The 24,948-nt window shown below is 38.2% G+C and overlaps 1 long non-coding RNA gene across 4 annotated transcripts in view; it reads left to right on the top strand.

Moving 5' to 3' along the window:
* LOC147584329 (uncharacterized) overlaps positions 1-24,948 on the top strand; it is a 251,125-nt gene that overhangs the window by 21,923 nt on the left and 204,254 nt on the right. For 3 of the 4 annotated variants that reach the window (XR_015248477.1, XR_015248471.1, XR_015248475.1), the window contains exon 4: positions 8,155-8,220. This is a non-coding gene — a long non-coding RNA (uncharacterized LOC147584329). Of the gene's footprint in view, positions 1-8,154; positions 8,221-21,696; positions 21,932-24,948 lie in introns of those variants that run through there. The other variant, XR_015248474.1, reaches the window with a different exon arrangement.

Genomic DNA, 24,948 nt, shown 5'->3' with positions numbered 1-24,948 from the left:
CTGCTTGATTTCCTGAATAAGTTACCCAGCAAATTGTCTAACTTAGCCCCCTACTTTTATAATTATCTAACTACTGCCAATTTGAATTTCTTCTGTCTTGAACAGTCAGCTGTAGTGAGATGACTGAGAGGTGATTGATTTTCTAGTGTCAGTTTACTCCACTTCCTCAAATCAGACAGTTTTTAAAATTACAGAGTAATGATTCTGGAAAATATTATGTCAAGCACTGCTTATTTATGAAAACTTTATACTGTCTTTGTAAGATGCTCAGCTGTGGGAGCAGTGAGTACAAATAAATAGGGATTCTGTATGTTGTAGCAGAGAGCTCTTTTTATTGGCCAGTATCATTTTTGTGTGTGGATCCATTTCTTTCCACCTCCATTTGGCCCTGGGGGTGTGTCTGTAATGGGATCTCACACATCCACATACCCTTACAGGGTTGGCATATGTGTGGATGTTATGTGTCTACTTGACTGAGCCAAGAGGTGTGCAGATTAAACACTACTTCTAGGTATGTCTCTGAGGGTATTTCTGGATGAGAAATCAACTCCCATGGTTCTTAGGTCTGTGAGCTGAGGCTGGAACAACACCATCAGCTTTCTTGGATGTCCATCTTGTAGACAGTAGGTCATGGGACTTCTCAGCCTCTGTAGACATGTGAAGTAATTCCTCAAAGTGAATCTCCACATATATATTACATAATATATATCATATTCTAGTGGTTCTCTTTCTCTGGAGAACCCTGATTAAGGCACCATGTGGCTAGGGCTGGGCCAATCTTAGTACAGTATTTGATTAAGCACACAGAGTGGAAACATGATCCAATCATGGCCAACCTATGTATGTGTTGTGTGGGGACATAGATATTATGGATGCTGGGAGAATGAAATTCGCTTTCTGCCTCATTTGCTAATCTGATAGCATAAGACTATGCATGGTTGTAAGTCACTATCTTGGCTCCCTTAGGTAGAGAGAGATTCCATGCAGAATGCAGCCAAGTAGAGGCAAGTAGTGGGGACAAAAAGTTCTGGAGACTTTAGTCCCTACATCTGGCTGTTCTTGAGCTCAACATCAGGGCCTTCTGGTTTTTTTTTTTTTTTTAATTTATTTTAATTCACGTTAGTTAACATACAGTGTAGTCTTGGCTTCACGAGTAGAACCCAGTTATTCATCACTTAACATATAACACCCAGTGCTCGATCCAACAAGTGCCGTCCTTAATGCCCATTGCCCATTTAGCCCATCCTTCCATCCACTTTCCCTCCAGCCACCTTCAGTTTGTTCTGTATATTTAAGAGTCTCTCAGGGTTTGCCTCCCTGTCTGTTTTTCTCTTATTTTTCCTTCCCTTCCCCTATGTTCATCTGTTGTGTTTCTTAAATTCCACATATGGGTGAAATCATATGATATTTGTCTTTTTCTGACAAATTGTTTTATTATCTCTGACAAATTATTTCTCTGGCAAATTATTTCACTTATCATCATACACTCTAGCTCCATCCATGTTATTGTAAATGGCAAAATTTCATGATTTTTTTATCACTAAGTAGTATTCCATTATATATATATATATATATATATATATATATATATATATATATATATACACACACACACACACACACACACCACATCTTATTTATTCACTCATCAGCCGATGGACATTTGGGCTCTTTCCATTCTTTGGCTATTGTCAATAGGGCTGCTGTAAACATTGGAGTACATGTGCCCCTTCAAATTAGCACTTTTGTATCCTTGGAGTAGATACCTAGTAGTACAATTGCTGGGTTATAGGGTAGTTCTGTTTTTACCTTTTTGAGGAGTGGCTGCACCAGTTTACATTCCCATCAACAGTGCAATAGGGTTCCCTTTTCTCTACATCTTCCTCAACATCTGTAGTTTCTTGTGTTGTTAATTTTAGCCATTCTGACAGGTGTGAGGTAATATCTCATTGTGGTTTTGATTTGTATTTCCCTGATGATGAGTGATGCTAAGCATCTTTTCATGTGTCTGTTAACCATCTGGATGTCTTCTTTGGAAAAGCGTAGTCATGTCTTTTGCCCATTTCTTCACTGGATTATTTGTTTTTTTGGTGTTGAGTTTGAGAAGTTCTTTATAGATTTTGGATACTAAACCTTTATCCGATATGTCATTTGCAAATATCTTTTCCCATTCTGTTAGTTGCCTTTTAGTTTTGTTGACTGTTTCCTTTGCCGTGCCAAAGCTTTTTATTTTGATGATGCCCCAATAGTTCATTTTTGCTTTTGTTTCCCTTGCCTTCTGAGACATGTTTAATAAGAAACTGCTGCAGCCAAGGTTAAAGAGGTTGTTGCCTGTGTTCTCCTCTAGGATTTTGATGATTTCCTGTCCCACATTTAGGTCTTTTATCCATCTTGAATTTATTTTTGTGTATGGTGTGAGAAAGTGATCCAGGTTCATTTTTTTGCATGCTGCTGTTCAGTTTCCTCAGCACCATTTGCTGAAAAGACTGTCTTTTTTCCATTGGATACTCTTTCCTGCTTTGTTGAAGATCAGTTGGCCATACGTTTGTGGGTCCATTTCTGCGTTTGCTATTCTATTTCATGGATCTATGTGTCTATTTTTGTGTTAGTACCAGATTGTCTCAATGATTATGCTTTGTAATGCAGCTTGAAGTCTGGAATTGTGATGCCTTCAGCTTTGATTTTCTTTTTTCAAAATTACTTTGGTTATTCAAGGTCTTTTCTGGTTCCATACAAATTTTAGGATTGTTTGTTCTAGCTCTGTGAGGAATGCTGGTGTTGTTTTCTTAGGGATTGCATGGAATACGTAAATTGCTTTGGGTTGTATCAACATTTTAATAATATTTGTTCTTCCAATCAATGAGCATGGAATATTTTTCCATCTCTTTGTGTCTTCTTCAATTTCTTTCATAAGCTTTCCATAGTTTTCAGCATAGAGATCTTTTACCTTTTTGGTTAGGTTTATTCCTAGATATTTTATGGGTTTTGATGCAATTATAAATGGGATCGATTCCTTGATTTCTCTTTCTGTTGCTTCATTATTGGTGTATAGAAATGCAACCTATTTCTGTATAGTGATTTTATATCCCATGACTTTGCTGAATTCACGTATCAGTTCTAGCAGTTTTTTGGTGGAGTCTTTCAGGTTTTCCATGTTGAGTATCATGTCATCTGCAAAGAGTGAAAGTTTGACTTCTTCTTTGCCAATTTGGATGGGTTTTATTTCGTTTTGTTGTTTGATTTCTGAGCTAGGACTTCCAACACTATGTTGAACAACAGTGGTGAGAATGCACATCTCTGTTGTGTTACTGACCTTAAAGGGGATAGCTCTCAGTTTTTCCCCATTGAGGATGATATTAGCTGTGGGCCTTTCATATATGACTTTTATGATGTTGAGATATGTTCTTTCTCATCCCTACTTTCTTGAGGGTTTTTATCAAGAGAGGATGCTGTATTTTGTCAAATGCTTTTCTGTGTATATTGAAAGGATCATATGGTTCTTATCCTTTATTTTATTAATGTGGTGTATCATATTGACTGATTTGTGAATATTGAACCAACTCTGCAGCCCAGGAGTAAATCTCACTTGATCATGGTGAATAATTCTTTCAATGTCCTGTTGAATTCGATTTGCTAGTGTTTTGTTGAGAATTTTTGCATCCAGTTTCATCAAGGATATTGGCCTGTAATTCTCTTTTCTGGTGGGATATTTGTCTGATTTTGGAATCAAGGTAATGCTGGCTTCATAGAATGAGTTTGGAAGCTTTCCTTCCGCTTCTGTTTTTTGGAACCATTTGAGAAGAATAGGTATTAACTGTTCTTTAAGTGTCTGGTATAATTCCCCTGGGAAGCCAATTGGCTCAAGACTCTTATTCGTTGGGAGATTTTTGATAACTGATTCAATTTCTTTGCTGGTTATGGGCCTGTTCAAATTTTCTATTTCTTCCTGTTTGAGTTTTGATAGTGTGTGAGAATCTAGGAATTTGTCCATTTCTTCTAGATTGTCCAGTTTGTTGGCATATAATTTTTCATAGTATTCTCTAGTAATTGTTTGTATTTCTGTGGTGTTGATTGTGATCTCTCCTATTTCATTCCTGATTTTATCTATTTGGGTCCTCTCTCTTGTCTTTTTGAGAAGTCTGGTTAGGTATTTGTCAATTTTTTTTTATTCTCTCAAAAAGTAGCTTTTAGTTTCATTGATCTTTCCACTGTTTTTTTCTATATTGTGTATTTCTGCTCTAATCTTTATTATTTCTCTTCTTTTGCTTGGTTTTAGGCTTTATTTGCTTCTCCTTTTTTCACTCTCTTAGGAGTAAGTTTAGGTTGTGTACTGGGGCCTTTCTTGCTTATTGAGATAGGCCTGAATTGCAATGTACTTTCCTCTTGGGATTTTCTGCTGCATCCCAAAGGGTTTGGACTGTCGTGTTTTCTATTCATTTACTTTCATGTATTTTTTAATTTCTTCTTTAATTTTCTGGCTAACCCATTCATTCTTTAGTAGGATGTTATTTAACTTACATGTATTTGAAGGCTTTCCAAATTTTTTCTGGTGGTTGATTTCAAGTTTTATAGTATTGTGATCTGAATATATGCATGGTATGATCTTGACCTGTTGAAGGCTGATTTGTGACCCAGTATGTGATCTATTCTGGAGAATGTTTCATGTGCACTTGAGGAGAATGTGTATTCTGCTGTTTTAAGATGAAGTGTTCTAAATATAGCTATTAAGTCTATATGGTCCAATGTGTCACTCAAAGCCATTGTTTCCTTGTTGATTTTATGTTTAGATGATGTGTCCATTGTTGTAAGTGGAGTACTAAAGTCTCCTACTGTTATGGTATTATTATCAATGAGTTTCTTTATGTTTTTGATCAATTGCTTTGTATGTTTGAGTTCTTTCAAGTTGGGTGCATAAATATTTACAATTGTTAGATCTTCTTAGTGGATAGGATATAATGTCCTTCTTTATCGCTTATTACTCTCTTTATTTTAAAATCTAGTTTGTTTAATGTAAGTACGGTACTCTTTCTTTTGACCTTCGTTAACATGATAGATGGTTCTCCATCCCCTCACTTTCAATCTGCAGGTGTCCTGAGGCCTAAAATGAGTCTCTTGTAGGCAGCCTATAGATGAATCTTGTTTTGTTTTTTTTTTTTTTTTTAATCCATTCTGATATCCTATGTCCTTTGCTTGGGGCATTTAGTCTATTTACATTCAGAGCAATTATCAAAAGATATGACTTTACTGCCATTGTGTTAGTTGTAGATTTGGTGTTTATGGTGATGTTTTCTGGTCCTTTGTAATCTTTGAAGTCTTTGGTCTTCTTTTTTTTTCCCTCCACTCAGAGAGTCCCCCTTAAAATTTTTTGCAGGGCTGGTTTAGTGGTCACAAACTCCTTTAGTTTTTGTTTGTCTGGGAAAGTCCTTAGCTCTCCTTCTATTCTGAATGGCAGCCTTGCTGGATAAAGGATTCTTGGGTGCATATTTTTCCTGTTCAACACATTGAATATTTCCTGCCACTCCCTTCTGGCCTGCCAAGTTTCAGTGGACAGGTCTGCTACTACCCATATGTGTCTACCGTTGTAGGTTAAGGACCTCTGGTCTAGTTGCTTTCAGAATTCTCTCTTTATCTTTGTATTTTGCAAGTTTCACTGTGATATGTCATGGTGTTGACCTGTTTTTGTTGATTTTGAAGAGAGTTCCCTGTGCCTCTTGGACTTGGATGTCTGTTTCCTCCCTCAGATTAGGGAAGTTCTTAGCTATAATTGGTTCAAATAAACCTTCCACCCACTTTTCTTGCTTTTCTTCTGGGACTCCTATGATATGGGTATTGTTTCATTTCATGGAATCGCTTAGTTCTCTAAGTCTCCCTTCATGATCTAGTAACTTCCTTTCCCTCTCTTTTTCAGCTTCATTATTCTCCATGATTTTGTCTTCTATTTCACCTATTCTCTGCTCTGCTTCTTCAGTCCTCATTGTCACTGTATCTAGTTTATTTTGCATCTCAATGGTAGCATTTTTAAATTCATTCTGACTGGTTCTTAGGTCTTTAATCCCTGCAACAAGGGTTTCTCTCGTGTCTTCTATGCTTTCTTCAATTCCAGCTAGTAATCTTATGACTGTTGTTCTAAATTCTTTTTCAGATATATTGCTTATATCTGTTTTGAGCAGGTATAATCCCTGGCTGTAATTTCTTCTTGACCTTTCCTTTGGAGAGAATTCCTCCATCATGTCTTTTTTGGCTAAGTTTCTGTCTTTTGTGTGTTTTAAAAGCATGTTATGTGTCCTGCGCCTGAGAGTACTACTATATTAAAAAGGGGTCATACACTGTCCAGGGCCTGGGACTCCAGGAATTATTTCTGGGGTATGCTGTGTGCAGTCTGCTGTTGCGTTTTGGTTGCTCTTTCCCATTTGTCAGTCCTCTGCAGAGCTTCCCCTTGCTTACAGTGGTGGAATGTTTGGACCTTTAACTAGGTATGCTTTGATTTGTTTGTTGAAGTAACTCGAGAAAAAAAAAAAGTGGGGGTGGAGGAAGCCTGATCCTATAAAAAACAGAAAAGGAAAGGGAACAAAAAGCAAACACACAGAGAATCAAAAAAACTATAAGGCCGATTCCAAAGAAAAAGAAAAGAAAAAGGATAAAAAAAAGCAGAAGAAAAGAGAAAAGAAGGAAAAAGAAAAGAATAAAATGCATATGTATGTATATATATAGGTGTATATATGCATATATATATATATATGTATAGAAATGACAAGAAACAAATCAGAAACTATGAGCCTCATTTCGAAATTAAAAAAGAAGAAGCAGGAAAAAAAAGTTGTCTGTTGGTTGCTTGGCGGGTAGTGGCTATGCTAGTCTGGAGAAAGGCCAGCTGCATTGGCACTGACTCATTCTTGCCTCAGTAAATAAGCAGTTGCTGGGCACAGAGTGGTGGGATTTGGTCTAAGTGAGTCCTGCCTCCACTGGGGGCTTCTGTGTTGCTCTATGAAGTCCCACCTTGTTGGTGTTGGGGGGAAAATGGCGCCACTCCAATCTCTTGTCCTGGCTGAGGATCCCAATCCCCGTTATTCACAAGCAGCCCTCACGGTATAGTGAGGGCAGTCAGCTTATCCTGCACCACAACCATCTTGCGCACACAGCTGGGATTCAAAACGCAAAGTATTAAAGGACGCTGCATGGCACAGATCTGCTCCCCTCCTCTGGAGTAGAGCCTCTCTACCCTGGTGATGAAAGGCCTTTGACTAGTACCTACAGCGTCTTTTGTCCCTGGGGAGGCAATAAGCACTCTCCCAAAAGTATTCCAGGAAGAGGACCAGTGCACCCTGGAGATCTCTACATCATGCTCTGCACTCTGGGCCAGCTCTCTCCTCCCCAGGAGCATAGGCAACAACTCCACTCCAGAGAAAGTCACACACTTCCAAAACCTCAGAGTTTGAGCTCCAGAACCTGTTTGCAAAAAATAACTGGGACATTCAGTACTTCTCACACCCCAATCTGTGGTCCAGAGAGGTTTTCCTCTTGTGCTAACTTGATGCTGCACCTTCTCAGCTCTTCTCTTTCTCTCCCTGTTGTCTCTCCACAGAAAGGATTCCCTTCCTCTCTGTGGCTTGGCCATTTTTCTCTCCCCCAATTCACATCCATGCATTTCCCACCTGCCAAGCTATTTCCCTCCATCTGTGGAGATCCTTCTGTCTCTCCACAGATCTATTTCCTGGGGGTTCCAAGTAATCTGACCTCAGTACAGCTGTGTTTGAGAGATGAGGAAAGCCCAGGATCCCCCTTCTTCTCAGCTATCTTAACTCTGGGCCTTCTGTTTTTCTGTGAGCTAATTCCTTTTCCTCTTCTCTCTCTTCCTCTTCAGTTTAGTTTGACATAGGTTTCTAGCACGTGCTGTAGAAGGAGTTCTGACTAAAACACTTACTCAGAACTGGCAAGAAAATGAAAATGAGAAAATGCATCAGGAAAAATTTTTGAGAAATTAGCTTGATGATGAAAAATCTCCTAAAATACAATACAAACTGATTTAATATCAATTAGCAAAATGTTTTTTGAAACCAGAATTTGTGTGAAATTATGACAGAAGTTTTCAATGGCTCTTGGATTACAACACCCCTCAGGAAAAAAAAAATAGCTAATATTTATGTTTACTTGCAGAAGAGAAAATTTCTCCTGAATATTTTGTTCTCCTAGCACCCAGTTCCAATAAGTTTGTGAAAGCTGGTGAGTAAATATATCTATTCTTTTATAATTCAGTTCCTATGTCCAACTTTATTTCCAGGGTTAGGGGATTATATTGTGAAGTGAATCCCAAACACAAAAAGCATTTCTTCGTGTGCAATATTTACACTATCCAGTAAATCAAATAGTACTTGTAATTCCTTTGAGAATTTGTAGGAAAACCATGAAATTTCAGTTGATGTCTGGCCTTGGAAACCTCAAAGGTTCATTATGGGATGGTGAGTCTTGTGGCAAATCCTTGTTCTCTCCTAGTCACCAAGATTTCTCATTGCCACCAAGCAATGATCTTAGCTATAGGTGACTTGCCAAAAAAGCGACCCATAGCTGTACAGCAAAAATGAATAATTTATAATTCTTATGAGGCTTCTTCATTCAGAAGTTCAGAGCTGTGTGAGTTCTGGCATGTAACATATTCATGGAAGCAGCTAGGGTTGTGAAAAGCAAGGAGGGTCACACAGTGATTGAGACAAATCATCTCTTCTCAAAATTTGTTTTCAGGACCACTTAAACTCTTAAAAATTATTGAAAAATTAAAAAAGCTTTTGTTTATTTGGGTTATATCTCTTTACATTCACCATATTAGAAGTTAGATCAGGAAAATCTAAGTATTGGGAAGCTTACATGCACATGGTGCAGGTTATGAGTTTCCAATATTCTAATTTATATTGAAAGGTTAGAGTTTGTAATTGGCAACAATTACTGTGTTCTTTTCCTAAAGTAACTAGAATGTGAAGTGACGATGTCCATTAATACCCAAATATGAATAACCATATTTTGCCAGTGTTTTTTTTAAGACCACATGGTGTTCTATCAGAAAAGTGTCTAGTCCAGGGGCGCCTGGGTTCCTCAGTCAGCTGAGCGTCTGACTTTGGTTCAGGTCATGATCTCACGGTCCGTGAGTTCGAGTCCCATGTCAATCTCTCTGCTGACAGCTCAGAGCCTGGAGTCTGCTTCAGATTGTGTGTTTCCCTTTCTCTGCCCCTCCCCCACTCACTCACATGCTCTCTCTCTCTCTCTCTCTCTCTTAAAAATGAATAAATGTTAAAAACATTAACAAGTACACTAAAAAGGAGTGTACTCAGGAGTTGAGAACTAACAATTTTTAGTGCTTTATCAGGGCGTGCTTTATGTGACACTGGCTTATTTTTTAACTGCAAGCACATGGCAGTGAAGAATTCAATGACTAAAAGAATAGTTTGGTGCTACTGCTTTGATTGGTGCTAAGGTGCCAGCAGTTTGACCCACATTGCTTTTGTGCCATCAACACAAAGGTCAATCCAGTGGAAAATGCACTTATCATCTTAATATTATTATGAAAATAATTTGACCTTGTGGATTCCTTGAAAGGAATTGGGAACTGCCAAGGGATAGCAGACCATACTTTGAGAATCACTGATTTAAGAAATGCTATTATTCTATCACTTAAAAACAAAAAGCCTTCTTGAGTGCATATTATTGCTAGGCAGTTCTAAGTGTATGGGGTGTGTCTGAACAAAACAAGGAGCTCTGTCTGCACAGAGGCTGTTTTCTAGCAGGGTAGTGATAGACAATCAGACAATAGATATTATAAATAGGTAAGTTAGGAGATACATTAGGAGATGATAAGTGCTGTGGAAATGTACAGAAGTACAGCAAGGTAAGGGCGATTGGGAGTGCTCGAGGTGTCCAGTAGCAGGTGGAAATTTTAGACTGATCAGGATAGACCTCATTGCAAAGGTGATATTGATAAAGTTTTTTTTTTATTTTTAAATTTGAATCCCAATATAGTTAACATACAGTGATATATTGGTTTCAGGTGTACAATATAGTGATTCAGCAATCTTATATCACTCAGTATACATTACGAGTACACTCCTTAATTCCCTTCACCTATTTCACCCATCCCCCACCCATCTCCCCTCTGGTAACCATCAGTTTGTTCCCTGTAGTTAAGAGTCTTTTTCTTGGTTGGTGTCTTTTTCTCTCCCTTAGCCCCCGCCCCTCCCTTTGCTCATTTGTTTCTTAAATTCCACAAAGAGTGAAATAATATGGTATTTGTCTTTCTCTGACTGACTTGCTTCACTTAGCTTAATATTCTTTAGCTCCATCCATGTCATTGCAAATGGCAAGATTTCATTCTTTTTTATGGCTGAATATTATTCCATTGTATGTATATACCACATCTTCTTCTTTTTTTAATGTTTATTTATTTATTTTGAGTGAGAAAGAGCACAGAGGAGGGGCAGAGAGAGAGGGGAGAGAGAATCCCAAGCAAGCTTGTGGCTAGCTAATAAAGGAGCATTTCAAAGAAGGGAACGGCCGTATAAATACGGGAGTATGCGTGACACGGTCAAAATAGCATAAGGAAGCCAATGAGAAAGGAGTGGAGGTATCGAATGGTGAAGTTTTGGGATATGTGGTCAGAGAAGGAAGGGAGGGAACAGATCGTGTAGAGAAATAGTAACTGCTGGAGGAATTTTAGCAGAAGAGGGACTTGACTTCTCTTATGCTTTAAAAAGGTCATTTTTGTTGCTGTATTGAAGATAGACTATACAGGACAAGGAAAGAAAATGGAAATTAATTAAGAGACTTGTGCAGTAATCTGATGAAAGATAACAGACGGTTGGGCCAGATGTGGAACTGGCGAGAAGAGGGAATCCACGGAACTTGGTTCTGATATGGAGTGTCAGAGAGAGAAGTCAAAGGGAACTTCAAAATGTTTGGTCTGAGTAACTGTAAAGATAATGTATCTCATATATGGAAATTAACTCAGAATTTACCATAGATCTAAGTATAAAATGATAAACTTTTAGAAGAAAACATAGGAGAAAATCTTCATGACCTATGGGTAGGCAGAGAGTTCATGACACCAAAGGCGTGATTCGTAATATAAAATTTAAATATATTGGACTTCATCAAAATTAAAAATTTTGCTCTGTGAAAGACACCATCTAGAGAATAAAAATAAAGTGACAGCATGGGAAAATTATTTGTAAATTAAGTATCCCATGGGATATATATTTATGTGTATACACACACACATGCACACAATTTAAAGTTAACAATAGGAAAACAAGTTTGAAAATGAGAAAAAGATGTGAACAGATACTCCCATAAAAATGGCAAATAAGCACATGGTAAGATGCTTAACATCATTAACCACTAGGGAAATGCACCTTAAAGCCACCAATGCATCTCTTAGAATGCCTAAAATAAAAAATGCAGACAATGGCACATGCTGGTGAGGATGTGAAGCAGCTGGGTCTCACACGTCGTTCGCAGGAGTACAAGATGGAATGGCCCTGTGGAGAACAGTTTAGTTTCTTCTGAAGTTAAGTATCCACTTATCATGTAACCTAGTAATCCCACATCTAGATGTTTGTCCTAGAGAAATGAAAACTTACCTTGATTGAAACCTGTACATGGATATCCATAACAATTTATTTGTAATGAGAAAAAATTGCAAATAATCCAAATGTCTTATCCTTCAATAAGTGAATGGGTAAACAAGCTGTAGCATTTCTATATAAGTGAGTATTGCTCTGCAGAAAAAAGAAAAAGAGGAAGATGCATGTGACAACTTGGAGGGATGATGTCAAGGGTGTTCTATTATGCTAAGTGAGACAGCCAATCTCAAAAGGTTACACACGATATGATTCCATTTATATAATATTCTTGATATGATAAAATTATAGCAAAGGGAAGGTATCCATGGTTGCCAGGGGTTAGGGATGGAATGAGGAGGGCATGGCTGTAAATGGGTAGCATGAGGGAATTTCTTTGGGGTAATGGAACAGCTGTAAATACTGATTGTATCTACTGCTGGTTACAAAAATCTAAACATGTGATAACATCTCACATGTACCAAAGAGGAAGAAGCATGCATGTTAAAACTGGTGAAATACAACTAAGTCTGTACTTACTTGTATTTAATAGTATCACACTGATCGTAATTCCCTGGTTGTTGTAATTATACTATGGTTATGTAAGATGTTATTTTGGGGGCAAGCTGGGAAAGGGTTCTCAGGAACTCTATACTATTTTTGCAAATTCTCTTTGAGCCTAAAATTACTTTAAATGAAAAGAAAAACGATAGCATTTCCATTAGCTGGGATGAAAAAGGCTGCATATAGAGCAGATTTTAGAGGAGATGAATTCAGTTGTGGATATCCTAAATTGGAGATATCTATTTTATACACTTATGTATACAAGTGTGGAGTTTGGGAGAGAATTCTGAATGAGATATACATTCAGGAAATGAATTTAAAGCCAGGAGACTGGATAAGCTCATCTAGGGCAGGAATATAAATCAAGAAGAGAAGCAGAGGCAGGAAGGAGCCTTGGGGTACTCTATTATCAGACAGCTTGAGAAAGTAGAGAGAACTCTGACATTATAGTTTCAAGTTTAGTGTTTCCCTTTTATTGAAAACTTGGTGGTGTGCATGCTTGTGTGCATGTGTGTATGCGTGTGTGCATGTGGTGTGTGTGTGTGTGTGTGTGTGTGTGTATGTGTGTGTGTGGCTTGATAGAGTTCTGTTCCAACCAATAGATAGTTTTACTGGTAGATTTGAACCTCTTTCAGTTATTATGGTCTTTCTTTATTCCTCTGTACTTTATTAATTACAGTAAAAATTTTCAGTGTATCAGTAGGAATGCTCCTCTCGCACCTTTTGGGATGAGCACTGGGTGTTGTATGGAAACCAATTTGACAATAAATTTCATATATTGAAAAACATAAAAAATAAAAAAAAATAAAATAAAAAAAAAAGGAATGCTCCTCTCTTTTCCTCAATTATTGAACTCTGGTCAATGATTTTACAACCTATTCTTCTAATGCCTGCTACCTCAAGGATCGTGTATGGTAACCTCACTGCTTTGGGAGAAATGAACATGCGTTCAGGTAAAAGAGGATGGAGCATCTGCTGTGAGACCACTTTCCTTAATGGAGAAATAAAGACACATTTAGGAGAAATTTTCTCATTCTCTTCTTATTTGTTTTCCTGAAATCATGGCTCTTTTATGGCCAGTCTGTACTCTTGCCATTTTTGTCTTCAACCAAATGTTTTATCTCCTTTGCCACCATCTTCCCATTATCATTGCTTTTAAAAAAATAATTCACTTAGTTAACTGAGTTTACCTTCATATTTAGGCAAATCACTATAATTACTTTATATGTTTAGGAATGCAGCCTTGGTTAGAAGGAAATTATAATCCATAATGCATATGTTAGAAGACAAGAAAAGGTGAAAATCAATGATCTAAACATCCACCTCAGGAAGTTGGAAGAAGGACAGCAAAGTAAACCCAAACAAAGGAAAAAGAAAGATATAATAAAGTTAAAGGCAGAAATTAATGGAATAGAACAAACATACAGTAGAAAAGATCAACGTAAATGAAAGTTTGTCTGTGCCAGAAAGATTGACCAAGAAAAAGAGAGAAGCGACACATTATCAATATCAGGAATTAAAAATGGGACGTCACTTTGGATCCTATAGACATAAAAAGAATATAAGAGAATATTGTGAAAATGCATTCCCATGAATTAAAAAATAAATGAAATAATATAATTCATAGTAAACACAATGTACCAAACTGACATCTGTTTCTAACATAAGTAGAAATAGAAAATCTGAATAATTCTTTTGCAAATTGCCTATTTATACTCTTTGCTCATATTTCTATTGAGATTTTTGTCTTTAAAAAAAAATCAACCAATAGAATTTCTTTAAATGCTAATACATTAACCCTTTGTCATATTCATTGCAAATATTTCCCCCAGTGTTTTTACTTTCATGTTTTATTCATAAAGTATAGAAATTTATATTATACAGTTAAATTTGTTGAACTTTTTCATTATAATTTCTTTTGCTTTTATGCTCAGTCTATCCCTGTATAGTTTCTTCTAGTTTATGATGTTGATGTGTGTGTATTTTTAAATTAATTCTTTAAAACTTGTGGAACTTAGTGTGATGTGTGACACGAAGCAAGGGATCTTTTTCTTCCCCCTGGACTAGTCAGTATTCTTAGTGTCATTTAAAATATAACCATTGATTTTTCCACTGGTTTGTGATGCTTTCTTGACCAAATATTAAAAACTTGTAGGGTCTGTTTCTTTGAAAATTTCTCTCTTCACTCTTCTTTGGCGTTACTCTTTGAAATTTTTGGCTTTTCCTTCACACCTTTTTTCAAAAAAAATTCAGAGTAATTTATCATGTTAAAAAAATTCCAGGAATTTATGTAGGCATTTCATTAAAGCTAAATTGTAATAGCTATAATATATCAAATGGTTAGGGGCACCTGGGTTAAGCGTCCAACTTTGGCTCAGGTCATGATCTCACGGTTTGTGAGTTCAAGCCCTGCATCGGGCTCTGTACTGACAGCTCAGAACCTGGATCCTGCTTCAGATTCTGTGTCTCCCTCTTTCTCTGCCCCTACCCTGCTCATGCTCTCTCTCTCTCTCAAAAATAAACATTAACATTTTTTAAAAGTGGTTAAAGTACATATTTTTGAAAAAAATTTTTTAACGTTTATTTTTTGAGAGAGAGAGAGAGAGAGAGAGGGACATAGCATGAGAGGGGGAGGGGCAGAGAAAGAGAGGGAGACACAGAATCTGAAGCAGGCTCCAGGCTCTGAGCTGTCAGCACAGAGCCCAACGTGGGGCTCGAACCCACAAGCTGTGAGATCATGACCTGAGTCGAAGTCAGATGCCCAACTGACTGAGCCACCCAGGTGCCCCTAAAGTACATATTTTGTAATATGACATACATTATCTGTAACATGGGAATAGTGATACTTGACACATTGTTTGGAAAGATGAAATGAAGTGAAAACAGGATGTAAAACACCTTGAATGGTCCTTGACATGTTAGTAGGTGCTCGTTAATTAAAATAACTAAGAATTACTAACTCCCATTATTCTATGCCTCTTAATAAATGATGCCATTTATTACCATTAGTAGTATTTGATGTTTCCGTTCTTATATGTAAAATGTCTCTCCTTTTATGTAAATCTTTTATATCTTTCAACAAAATTCTAATTTTTTTTCATATCAATCACACTCTTTTTGGTTAGTTTTATTCTTAGGTATTTTATAGTTTATACTGTTGTTTTGCATAGACTTGGTTTTTTTCCCATTATATCTTTTTGGTATTGATGCTGTGTAGGAAAGACTTTGAACGTGTTTATTTATCTTATTTAAATTTATCTGATTATTTGCCAAAAAAAAAAAAATGTAAGAGCTTTTCAGTTGATTCTCATATGGGCTACAAGTAACGATGGTCTTGTGTCCTTATTTCCAGTAGTTAAATTGCTATTTTTGCTCTCAATTTCTTTCCTTAAAAAAATTTTTTAATGTTTATTTATTCTTTTTTTTTTTTTTTCAACATTTATTTATTTTTGGGACAGAGAGAGACAGAGCATGAACGGGGGAGGGGCAGAGAGAGAGGGAGACACAGAATCGGAAACAGGCTCCAGGCTCTGAGCCATCAGGCCAGAGCCTGACGCGGGGTTCGAACTCACGGACCGCGAGATCGTGACCTGGCTGAAGTCGGACGCTTAACCGACTGCGCCACCCAGGTGCCCCTTAATGTTTATTTATTCTTGAGAGAGACAGAGAGACAGAGCATGAGGGGAAAGGGGCAGAGAGAGAGGGAGACACAGTATCCGACACAGGCTCCAGGCTCTGAGCTGTCAGCATAGAGCCCAATGCAGGGTCGAACTCACAGACCACCAGATCATGACCTGAGCCGAAGTTGGACGCTTAAACCCAGTGAACCACCCAGGCGCCCCAATTTCTTTCCTTTTCAAATTGAGTTCAACAGAAGAATGATAGTAGTATATTTTCTTGTTTTGATCTTTAGTTTGAATGAGAATGCCTCTATTTTCTTGCTGCAAGTTATTTTGTTGGCTATTAGAGTAATTCCTCTTATGTTAAGAAAGCATTCTTGGGGCACCTGGGTGGCTCAGTCGGTTGAGCATCCGACTTCGGCTCAGGTCACGATCTCGCAGTTCGTGAGTTCGAGCCCCGCCGTCGGGCTCTGTGCTGACAGCTTAGAGCCTGGAGCCTGCTTCAGATTCTGTGTCTCCTTCTCTCTCTGCCCCTCTCCTGATCATGCTCTCTTTCTCTCTGTCTCAAAAATAAATAAAACATTAAAAAAAAAAATTTTTTTTTTAATTTAGCATTCTTCTCTTTCTAGTGCACCGGGTATGATTCTCAGGCCATAAACTCAGGTGTGTGAGAAAACTAATTGAAGTAAATTTGTATTTTGAGGCTTCATTCTGCCAGATGGCAAGACCTTAATCTCAATTTAACTGGTGTTACTCCTGTCCTTTTCCAAGGGGTTTACATTGTGCCAGGGTGCACAGGGTGGGGCCTCTGGGGGTGGGAAGCCATCTTATTCCAGTCAGCTTTGAGGCAAGGGTCCAAGGGGCTAGGCGAGGAGGAGCTGCAAAGGTTGGGGTTTTCTCTTTTCTCTCTGAGATTGCACTGGGATGTGGTAAAATCAAGGAGTGTTCAGAGAAGTTTTGCTTGCCCTGAGCTCCCTGGTCTTGCCTTGACAGCTTGTCCTCCTGTTATAACATTCATAACTCTGTAGGTGTGGAGTAAGGTCAAAAGTGAGGCATGAAATGAGGCATGGTGGGAATGAGAAGGTGGGTGAGGGTTCAGGCAGCAGTGAGAACAACGTGAGGAAGGAAGAGGGGAGGATGGAACAAAGGAAAGTTCCAGTAGCAAGTAGAAAGAATAGGTCTAGGTCAGCATAAATTGGCTGCTGCTACATCTAAGCAAATTTGCCAGCTAGTTTTACTGAGGGGCTTCCTGTATTTCAGTTAGAAATAATGAAAAAGAAAGCAGGCACAACCCCAAACCCAATATTTTGAAATACAAACACTTATCTTATATTCTGTATTTAAGCATATATAAAGTTTTCATACAAAGGGCAGAAAATTGAGGCAGTTAAAAAATGAGCATGCAAAGAAGATTTTGACCTGTAGCTCTGATTTTGATACAACATAGCTTGGGAGATCAGAGAGAAATGTTGTATTCCGCCACAGTGTGTTTAAACAAGAGAATGTTTTGATTTCCTTGGGAAGACAAGTCTGCACCATGTTCTTCCTGTTCTTTGAAGAATGCAGCAGGCGGGACAGCTGGTTCTGGGGTAACTGTGATCAGCAGTGCAGCCTTCCTTCTCCAGATCACAGGCCGCCATGTAGTTCTGAAGCTGCCTTTTGGGGCTGTCGTTTTTTCACTCTCTGTCTGATTCATTCTGAGTCATGGGGAGCGCACTCCCAATGCAATGAGGTGCACTGCAGAGAGGGCTGGCCTGCTCGTTCTGCACCAGTAAATGTCTGCTTGAGTCTTTCTATCAGAAATGGTTGGGAGAGTCACAACACAGGGGAAAGAAAATGAGAGTGTGAGGGTTCTGCCCGGGAGGATTTGAATGAAGAGAAATGGGAGTAACAAAGAGAGTTTTCTGGGGTTTTCCTAGGGACCACATAATGGACTCATGTGCTTGATGGGTAGCTATATTTCTCTGTGTCATGATTCTCAAGCAACCAAGGTGCCATATCAATAATAGCATTTTCTCCTAATGAAAGGTTCCACTGAAGCATGTCTGGTTCCAGTCGGAGGTTAGGGATGGGGAGATCACCTCAGTGGCAGAACATTACAAAATGGCAAGTTTCCTTGGTCATCAGTCTTCCCCAAATACATTTACTTGTAGTCTCTCAGTAGGGGATGGAAGGATTTCTTCCCAGCCCCGCTGGAGGGACATGATTTTCCAGGCTGTGAGAGGCTTCTGTTCACTAAGAATCTGCTGAAGCTGAGCACAGCTTGAAAAATTTAATCTCCGCAAAAGTGGCCCTGTACTCGATGAGAGTTTCTTCCAAGGAGATAGGACAGAGGCATTACTCCTTGAGGATATTAAAAGCTAGAATATAATGGAAGTGTGGTACATTTCTCTCCTTCCCTCATTTCTGTTCTTGTTAGAATTACTTCAAACAGAAGTATGTTAAATTGAGAAGATGGAGACAATTAGTTAAAAACTCTCTCATTGACCTCTCTTTTGCCTCAAAACGTGAAAATCCAGCAGGTTTGCTGTGGTAGTGCTGCTTCCATTCACCAGAGACAAGAACCATAACACATTAAAATGAGAGAAGGAGGCAATTGGTTGCATTAGTGGCAAAAGCAATTGGAACAAAATGTATTGGTAGTCTGGAAATCATTCCGTGCGTGATTATCTGTGTGCTTTGTATTAAGAAGAAATACTCATAATGGAAGGACATGGGGGATAGCCTTCTTTTCATTGGCACAAGAACTTTTACTTGAGAGTCCTATGGTTCTAAGGCATAAAAAAGCAAATTTGCCCCTGAAACAGTGTAGTGTGCAGTAAAAGTCATTTTCAGCACTTCTTCTGAATTCAGCTCACGTAGCCTTCTCGTAGGCTATAAGGAGGTTCAAGCTGTTCTAAAACAGTCATCACGATCCATTACACTCTGTTCCCTGTAGCTTTTGTTCCCAGTTGCATGTGATACTGTAATTGTGAGAGAAAATTTAAAGTACATGCTGACTTTACATATGGAAGGATTGTAGTTTCACTCGTTCATTCTCAAATATACCATCAAGAATCTCGTATGGACAACCCAGGGCGAAGATACCATTTTGAAAGATGATATATCAAATTAATATTCCTTTTATGTTAAGAGAAATACCTTAGGAGAAAAATACCTCTTGAGTTTGTGGCTTGGTATACATATGGGAAACAGAAAATTCAAGCCAATAATTTAAGCCCTAAAGGTTTGCTGCAAATGCCTATATCACTGAACAAAAACATTTTGCCTTTTGAAAAATTAACAAAAAAATTTTTTAAAGTTATCTTTAATTGGAGATTTTATGGATACAATTTCTGATTAATGATAAAGGTATCATAGATCATATGTTAAATTATGTTTGAGTGCAGTTATTCTCTTTTGGGATGTTGCAGACCTATTTTTGAAAGGCTCAGAAAACAATGAAGAGAAAACACAAACTTTCATACTAGTTTATTCCTTCAAACTCTAGGGAAAACTCAACATTTTCTCCTAAGAACCAATTCCTGCTCCTATGCTCATTATTGTTTCATGTTTTCTAGCCATTCTGTCTTCTTTGAAGTTCCTCACTCTTTACTTCTCTGTGCTGTTAGCAAGTCCCACTAACTCTTCTCTCATAAAGCTGCTCTCCTCCATAGCATCTCAGAATTTTATGAATTTGAAGGAGGCTCCTGTAATTCAGTTTTTTGAAAACTTTCAAAGTAGCATAAACTTCTCTGCAAATGATACCTAGAAGCCCTCATATTACTCCTGCTGCTACGACTACTACAACGGCAATGACAACGACTACTACTGCTATTATATCTGATTTGATTGAAGCCAGAATGGAAGGGAGGGTCATAGTTCTCTGTCTATTTGGTCCGTACTTACTGGAGTGCTGTTGCCTTCAGAGATGCTTTATTTAATCCCAAGGGATCCTTAGAGTGGAAGAAACAAAGCTTCAAAGGCAAGTGTCTCATCCAAGATCATTAAGCCAGTTAGTGCAGAGCTGGGACTAGAAGTCAAGTTAGAGTTTAGTGCCCTTTAGTACCATTATCCCTACCATCACTGTTACCACCTGATACCTGCCTTATTGCAGTACGTTCTTAGTAGTCTTTGCTCTCTCCTCTTTTACTCCCCCATTTCCATAAGCTATTTTGTGTTCTTTCCTTTGTGCAACAGCCTCTCCATTACCTATAATATCCAGCCTCAGTCTTTATGGGTTCCTTTCAGGCTCTTTACAGTCCGAGTTTTTTCTTACATTGTTCCCCAGTTCAAAGCCACCATGCTACTCTGGTTGGCTTCTTTTCTGATCCTTGAATCACCTCTGAATCTTTCCTTATACTCTTCCCTCTATCTGGAATGTTGGCTTTCCATCTGTGCTATCCTTCCATGCAAGATCCTTGAAACATGTTCTGACTACACCAGTTCACAGTTTCCCCTTTTGTGTTTTGAAGGAATGTATTCTGTACCTTTTTTTTTTTTTTTTAGCTTTTATATGTCATATGGGTAAGAATATGCATTGTTTCATCAGTAAAAATATAAGTTTTCCTAGGACATAGACCATGGCTTATTTTGTACATGATACTGACACCATACTGTGAAAACCAGCTGTATTTTGTGAGTGAATTAAATTGGATTGAGGTAACGAAAAGTTATCCTGCTCTTGATCCACAAGGATCCACTGCAGCATTTTGCATGTAGCTGATAATGGTTGCTCCAGCTGACTCTCATCCATTTTCCTTTCCCACCACAAAAAAACTGGATCTAAGATTTTCTATTTGATCATATTCTGTAGCTATGCCATCAGCTGAATCATTAAACAATTCTAATTGAATATAAACAGATGTCAATAACAATTATGTAAATGTTTTATTGCAAATGACTATTTCTACAAGTTTTCAATAAATGTCATACACTTGCATAGTACAATGAATATAATTCATTTTCAGATTAATAAGAATCACACCAAAAGCCATATTGGCTCCTGGAGTAGATGCTGTCTATGTGTCTCTCATATCCAGATAACAGACTCAGGCAGGACTCTATGCCTTATCGGTCTAAATATTTACAATGGGAATTCACATGGCAGGGTTATTTGAAATGAAAAATGGAGTCAGAATTCTGTCTGGTTATTGATTTGACAACGAGGGATAATGTTGCTAATTAGGTTATTGATGTGTTTTTTCAATATACTTTTGTTAATACCTTTTTATTATTATTTTTTAATGTTTATTTATTTTGAAAGAGAAAGAGAGTGGGGGAGGGACAGAAAGAGAGGGAGAGAGAGAGAATCACAAGCAGGCTCTGTGCTGTCAGTGCAGAGCCCTATGCGGGGCTTGATTCCACAGAACCATGAGTTTATGATCTGATGCTTAACTGACTGAGCCAACCCAGGTGTCTCTATTAATACCTTTTTAAAAAAACCTACAAGCTATAGATTTAACTCAATTTATTGAAAGTATGTTAACATTACTGAATATAATTAACAATATCTTAGTTTTCCCAACATGGTAAGAGTGTATTATGCTAAAGAAGATGCCTCTTAATGCAAGAGTAAGAGGTGTAACTCATAGGTATTTGATCAGTTTGGGCAAAGCCTTTTTTTTTTTTTTTTTTTTTTTTTGAGAGAGAGAGAGCAAGCAGTGTGAGTGGGGGGAGAGGGACAGAGGGAGAGAGAGAGAATCTCAAGCAGTCTCCATGCTCAGCATGGAACCCCATGTGGGGCTCAATACCAGGACCCTGGGATCATGACCTGAGCTGAAATCAGTTGTTTAACTGACTGAGCGACCAAGGCACCCCATTGGCAGAGCTTTTTTGATATATTCCCAGAAATTGAGAAATTGGTATTTTTAATGATGGGTAGCAAATCTCTTCACAATTCAGGATGATTTCCTTTTCTTTGCTTTCAACAGAATTGGAGAAGATCTAATTGAGTTGTCAGCTGATGGATCACAGAAATAGTACTTGGAGATATGCTACTGTGTGGTTTTGGCATGTAAAGTGGAAGAAGTTCAAAGAGTTGAGTGACATTTTATAGCAAATTATGCTCCAATACTGTCTATTTATATATATGAATAAAGATTCCCAGAGTTCCCAAAAAACATATTAGAATTGGTACCAAACCCAATCTCATTATAGCAATAAATAATTACCCACCAAAACATGAAATGAAAAATCCTCATCCATTCAATTAACAAAATAATTTCTAATTTTAAAAATATATTTAAAATTTACAATACATTTATGTTGCTTTTGGTAAAGTATATACTAATAATACTTGTAGTAACAACTTAATCCAGAAGGAAAAATTTTACCTTGAAGGATGAAATGACATCAGTAAAAAATTTCAAGTATGAAGGTATTTTATGTGAAGATATTTTGTGGGGAAGGTGGAATGGAAATACGATTTCAGAGAGAAAAAAGAATGGTATAAAGTTTCTAAGTGTTGAAGATCAACTTGTTTATCTATCTATCTATTTTTTCCAATCGATGGTATTGGGTATCAATAGCTTTGGTATTTTCTTTGAATTACATTATTCCTTTATTTTAAGATGTCAACATTTACAATATGCCAGAAATCAAATCCTTTGAAACTGTTTAAATTTAAAATGATTTAGACGTGAATTAGCGTGTTGTGTGTGACTGGGTACATAGTTTCCCAAATTATTTTACAGGAATGCATAAGCGGGAGCTTGGGAACCGATTCTGTCTGCCTCTCTAGCCTTATCTGATGCTTCTCACTCATTTTTCTCTCTACTTCTGACATATTCTGGTCCTTATTCAGTTCTCTAAATGCTCCCACTTGCTTCTTGCTTGGGAACTTTTCCCTCTTCCCTATCTACTCAGTGGCACCAATCTGCCCCCAGTACTAGCTCAACCACCCTTAACCAAATGATGTCCACTTCCTCCTTCTGAACCAAGCTTCAGTGATAGGTCTTAGGGAAACTTACCAAAGATGACCAAAGTTAGGTTCCCTAGAATGTCCCCTATCCCCATAACACCTTGATCTTTTCCTGTGTATCTCTTATCACAATTATGATTTTAAAATTGATTTAAATCCCATAAGGGAAGGGACCGACTGACTTAATCACTGCTATATCCCCAAGAGAGTCTAGCACGGAAGTGGTGTTAAAGAAAAAATATTCATAACCCTTGTTAAAGATGGTAAGGTAGGCTTTATTCAGTACCAATGCAGTAGGGACCACTTGGGTAGGATTTTGCAGTGGGGAAGAGAGATTGGATTCAACTTCAAATACCCCACAGGCAGGTGGAAATTTATATCCAAGGAATAGTGTGGGAGTCAGTGGATGGAAAATTACTTAGAGGAGACATCAGGGATCAGGGACATTTTGGCTAACCAAAGCTAACAGCATTCTTACTGAAGATGGGCCAGGGTGATGGGACACTGCCTGGGAGATGGTGGATGTTGATCAGATATCAAGAGTGGGAGGTTCTAGTTAAATTGACTCAGCAGAATTCTTGCTAAGACTGGATTTTACAAGGAAGTACACAGATGGGGTGTAGGAGAAGGTTCAGGAACCTGACTCATGTTTGGTCAAGCAAAGAATCTTGTCATTGGGTGCATAGAAGTGACTCAATATTTGTTGGATAGATGAATAAACAATGCTGCTTATCCTTCATGGCTGTGTGTGGCCACAGATACTTGCAGAGTATTGTTATTAATTTAAAAAGGAAGGATTTCTTTGTTGATGAAAGATCTCAAGGAAACCTTACTAATAGTTCTGGGAACCAAATAAGATTATATACAGGAAAAGACTTTGGAAGAGTTAAAGTTGGTATTCACATGTTGGCTATTTCACACACACTCTCTGCATCAGGTGGATTCTCTGGGAAACAGTCAACCAAGATGGGCTTAAGCATGCAGGAAATTTGTTGAGGAAAATGCCTCTGAAGGATAAAGGAGAGGGAGAACAGAAGGAGGTAGGAGAGCTGCAGCCTGTGAAGCAAATTTGATACCTGTGAAGGAGAGGGGGAAGGAAGGAGGATTTGTCAGGGAATCTCAAACTGCAATGCACTTCTAAGAATGTATCAGCCTTATCAGTGGAGAGTTCTCTAGCCCAAGTCAACTGTTACAGGAGTCTCACATCCACAAGATGGATGGCACCAGTACCCCTGCCATGCACAGTCAAGTCTTGGAACAGTCCAGAGGAAGCATGGCCTTGGTGCAGACATGATGATGGATCCAGAGGGATGCAGCCGGGGCTTTTGGTCCACTCTATTCCTGCCAGCAGGAGATCTGAGTCGTCCATTCTCATGGCCACCACACACAGAAATCTGGAGGAGCATAATCTGTGTTATCATTTTCTAATTTGTCTAGCAGGTCATTCTACATAGCACTGGGGGCATGGCTTACATTCTCTGATTTCCAGTTTATAATTCATGGGTGTATTTTCTTTGACAAAGGCTCAACTTATTCTATTAATGCCACTAAGTTTTCTGGCCTAACAGCTAGTTACCATCACTTCCTTGCCTAATGCAGACAACATGGATCTCCCTTCTTTGTGACCACCAGTCCGTTTACTACCTGCAACTGACAGATTAGTTCTTGGTTATTCCAGTGTTGGGTTAGGAAACAGTAAAAAGCTAATGAGGAATAAAGGCAGGCCTTTAACAAACATACTTTTTTTTTTTTAACTTTATTTATTTTGTGAGAGAGAGAGAGGAGGGGAGGGGCAGAGAGAGACAGAGACAGAGAGAGACAGAGAGTCCCAAGCAGGCTATGGCACTGTCAGCACAGAGCCCGAGTTGGGGCTTGAACTCACAAACTGTGAGATCATGACATGAGCCGAAATCAAGAGTTGGTTGGTTAACTGACTTAGCCACCCAGGCGCCCCATAGCTAACAGACTTTCATTGTTGTAAAAGCTCTCTGTGTTAAACGCTTTTAATTTTATAACACACAATGGGAATTCAAAGGGACAGAATATAGAAACATTTATCTATGAAAGCTTTTCCAGTAGCTGATAACTGTTATCTGGCAGAGTTCCTCTTTGGAGAAGTACGGAGACACAGGAAATAATATCTTAGCCCTCAGAAAGACCAGAGAAGACCAGTTCCTGTCTTCTCCTTAGGGATTCATTTGTCCCCAGTAGTTCTAACTGAACCATCAGTTCTATTTGTCTCGAGAAGAATTTTGTTAATGGT

The sequence above is a fragment of the Puma concolor genome, chromosome A1 (genome assembly GCF_028749965.1).
Source record: "Puma concolor isolate L17-30 chromosome A1, mPumCon1.1.hap2, whole genome shotgun sequence".
NCBI lineage: Eukaryota > Metazoa > Chordata > Mammalia > Carnivora > Felidae > Puma > Puma concolor.
The sequence above is the reverse complement of the archived record's forward strand: the minus strand, read 5'-3'. Positions and strand labels throughout refer to the sequence as shown.